Raw genomic sequence first — 4,380 nt, 5'->3', positions numbered from 1 at the left:
TTGACCGGAATAGAACCTGGGACCTTTCAGTCCCCAGGCCGACGCTCTATTCACTGAGCCAAACCGGTTAGGGCTATTGGCTATTCTTATACTTAATTTAAACATTAGGAAGAACTTCGTAGATTAGAAAACAATTTTTGACAATTTTAGTGAATGTATAGTTAATCTAACTAAAATTTGTGTAATATTGTCATCCTATTCAATACCACAATGTGTTGCCATTTTTTCAAATCTCTTTTATTCTCATGTGGATCATGCAGTTTTCTTGTAAAGTTTATTTCTTGGTGTTTATAACTTTTATTTTGCTACTATAAATAGAAACTTTATTCTATATATTTTCTAATGTACTTTGCTTACATATAGTAAATTGCTGGCTATCATATCTTCGTAACCAGCCTATTTATTTATTGAATTTATTAAGGTGACATTGATTAATAAAATTATACACGTTTCAGGTATTCAACTCTACAATGCACCATCTGTATATTGTACTGTGTGTTTATCACCTCAAGTCTCCTTCCATCATCAGTTATCCCCCCTTACCTTCTTCTACCTCCCCTCACACCCCTGCTCCCCTCTGGCAGTCACCATACTGTTGTCTGTGTCATGAGTCTTTTTTTTTCCCATTGCTTAATCCCTTCATCCTTCTCATCTAGGCCTGAAACCCCTCCCCTATGACAGATGTCAGTTTCTTCTCTATATCCATGAGTCTGGTTTTCATGCTGTTTGTTAGTTTATTTTGTTCATTAGATTCCACATATAAATGAAATCATATGGCACTTGTCTTTCTCTACTCAGCCTCCTCATTAAGTGCAACAATTGTTCCTCATACTATTTTTACTTAACTATTAAATACTAGGGGCCTGGTGCACAAAATTTGTGCACTGGGCAGGGGGGCTCAGCCCAGCCTGCCCCCTCTCACATACTGGGAGCCCTCAGGGGATGTCCTACTGACGGCTTAGGCCTGCTCCCTGCCCCCCTTGGGGATAGGGCCTAAGCCGCAGTCTGGCCTCCCTTTGTGGGAGGCGACCGGGCTGATCAGGGGAAGGCACCAGCCCCATCACCCCGCTGCTGCAGCCACTGCCAGTCACCGCAGCCACCAAGGTGTTTTCATCAACACGGACTCGTCCCTTCACCATGAAAAAATGATAACTTTCTTTAGGCATTTTCAAGATGTGTCTTTCATAGGATATGACATTTCTTTCTTTATTTTTTTTTTATCCTCATCTGAGGATATGTTTCCATTGATTTTTAGAGAATGTGGAAGAGAAAGGGAAAGACAGAGAGAAACATCAAAGTGAGAGGAACACTTTGATTGGTTGCCTCCTGCATGAGCCCAGACCTGGGCCCGGGCCAGGGAGGAGCCTGCAACCTAGGTACATGCTCTTGGTCAGAATTGAACCCAGACCCTGCAGTTGGAAGGCCAAGGCATTATCCACTGAACCAAACCAGCTAGGGCAGGATATGACATTTCTTAGCCCTCCAGCAGTGGACCTTCGTGTTTTTCTCCAGGAGTGTGGTGAAAAACCCTAGATCACCTTTTTGGATTCTTATTACCCAAGTTACTAAGAATATTACCAGTGGCATACAGGGAGCTTAGCCAATGAGCGGTCAGAAAAGGTTCACTACGATTGCTGGGCAGGGGACCCCCAAGCCCCTCTGATCCCGGCTCCAACCCTGCCCAGGCCCCTCTGATCGCCGGCTCTGCCCCTGCCCAGGCCTGAGTCTGCAGGACTGGGCAGGGGACCCCTAGGCCTCTGCAATCACTGGCTCCTCCCCTGCCTAGGCCCCTGAGAATGCTGGCTCCGCCCCTGCCCAGGCCCCTGCAATCGCCGGCTCTGCCCCTGCCCAGGCCTGCAGCCTCTGGCCAAGACTGCAGGCCTGGGCAGGGGACCCCCCAGACCCGTGCTTTGCCAGCTCCACCCCGGCCCAGGCCCTGCGATCTCTGGCTTCTGCCCCTGCCCAGGCCCCTGCAATCGCCGGCTGCCGCCCTTGCCCCCTCCGATCGCCAGCTCCGGCACTCGGTCCCCCCCACCGCCTCCCCCGCCACCTTCCTGATCAACAGGCCTGGACACTTCAGCAGCAGGGCTGAGGGGACTGGGCCACACCATCTTTGTGATGGAGCAACGGAGTGATGACTAATTTGCATATTACTCTTTTATTAGATAGGATACTAATAGCTCCTGTGCTATTTTTAGCACATTTTGTGTTTTCCAAGCATATACAATTATTCTTTGGAATCCTCCTTAGCATTTATATGTTATTTCTCTTGTGTGAGTGCATTAGCTAATATCCAAAACAATATTAAATAATAGTTCAAATCCTTCTCTTTTTTTATTATTTTAATGAGAATGCTTTTTTGAAGATTCTCTATTTAACATGTTACTGGATTTGGAGATATGTATATATGTGTGTGTATGTGTTTAAAAACAAATATAGACACGTGTATGTGCACACATAAAACCAGTAAGTGTCATATATATATTTTGTGGTATTATTCATTTGTTCTAATTTACTGAGAGATTAAAAATGATCAGAAAGACACTGGATTTTGTCAAATGTTTCCTAACATACAGCTTTGCTCTTCCTAATTATTAACATGTTGATTAATATTAATATAATTTCTCTATATTAAACTACTTTTGTATTCCCAAAACAAAATCCATTTTGGTTATGCTCTATTATTCTTTTAATGTGCTTCAGATGTATTTAATTATATCTTACTCAGAATTACTGAGTTTATATTCATAAAATAATGGTTTCCCTATTTTGTGGCATATAGAAGATATCCAATAAAATTCACTGAGTGGGTATTTCTTACCATTTCCTGCCCTATGAACGCTGATGTTATTTTGTACATGAATACACATGAGAATGAAACGTTTCTTAAGGATTGCAATTTTCATCATTATAAAGTAACTTTCTAAGACTCTTAAATTCTTTTTGCCTTAAAGTCCATCTTTTCTAATATTAATTCTGAAACCCCTGTTGTCCTTTGTTGCCACTTGCCTGGTGTTTGCCCACTTTTTAGGTACAATATGATGTTCATTAAACAATGTTCATCAATTAATTCACTAATATTTCAGAGTATCTAGTATATGCCAGGCATTGTGCTAGGTGTGGAAATACAAAAATGAACATACAAACATGGTTTCCGCTCACATATAGTTTATATAGTAGTGACTAAATAAATTACAGATTTTAGTTTTATTACTAGTGATCTTTATAACTGAGGAATCTGGTCCTGGTTAAAAACTTGTATGTGATTTTTTTAGGCGCATATATAGGCAATTACAAAGGCTGTGCCCAGCAGGGAAAGGCTTCACTGGGTAAGCTGTCCTAATACTCCAGAACTGGTGCATGGCCAGTGCATCCTAGTCTCAGAGGGAGACTGCAGTCAAGGTCTTGGGCCTCTTGGCCAGTCATGCTCTTCACATATTTGTATTCCTAGGTGTCTTTAGCTGAGGCCTTGGGCAGAGGTCCTCTTCAGGCGCCATCTATTTCTGCCAAAACCTCCTTACAGGAAGGAGAAACCTTGAAGATACTTCTCCCCTCTTTGACTAACAGCACTTTCCACACCTAGCCTGACCCTTCCACCCCCGACCTTCCACAACACTAAGGGCTCCCTCAACAGTGGGCTGGCCCCCATATCTGTGCTGATCCACCAACTCTACCAATGTGCTATTACAGGGGGGAATAAAACAGGGGGTGTTGCATATTCTTTGCTTTTTCAGAGACTTGCTTTTATCAACACAGTATGTGATTAAGGCTTCACTCTTCCCATTTTGCCATGTTGCTTTTATCAGCTACTCAAACCCTCTGACAGCTTAGTTGTCTTTTCCAGCTCAGCTGAGCTCTTTACAATAACATTAAATATTGTCCTAAAAATCTATAGCTTCATTTACTTTTCAAAGAATAGACATAGTTTTTGAGTCTCATTTTCCTTTTCTACTCTAATTACATTATTATTTCTATACTGCAACAGTTTACATATTCACCCTGATTTCTAACCATAATTTCTTTCCTAACAAGGCAGCTTCATTACTAGGTTTTCTACTTTGATTCATCTCTTGCTTAGATTAAGTGACTGAGTCTTTTTTTTTTTTCAAAAGCACTATGGGTCCTGTAGTTCATGAGTTGCTGTAGGTTTTTGTTTCAGGAATTTTTTCATCTATTTTGGTTAATATTTTTGTTCCATTTGTTTTATCATCTTTAGAGGCACTAATTACGTTTATTATGGATCACTTTTGTCTTTAGTAGTTATCATTTATTCTGCAACATTCTGATCTGTATACTTTTCCATTTATTTTGCTTTATTTTTCTCAAGATTCATTCTTTTCTCAACTCTGACATGACTTTCATTTCTATAATCATTTCATT

The sequence above is a fragment of the Myotis lucifugus genome, unplaced genomic scaffold (genome assembly GCF_000147115.1).
Source record: "Myotis lucifugus unplaced genomic scaffold, Myoluc2.0 scaffold_121, whole genome shotgun sequence".
Taxonomy (NCBI): domain Eukaryota; kingdom Metazoa; phylum Chordata; class Mammalia; order Chiroptera; family Vespertilionidae; genus Myotis; species Myotis lucifugus.
This window is presented reverse-complemented; position numbering follows the sequence as displayed.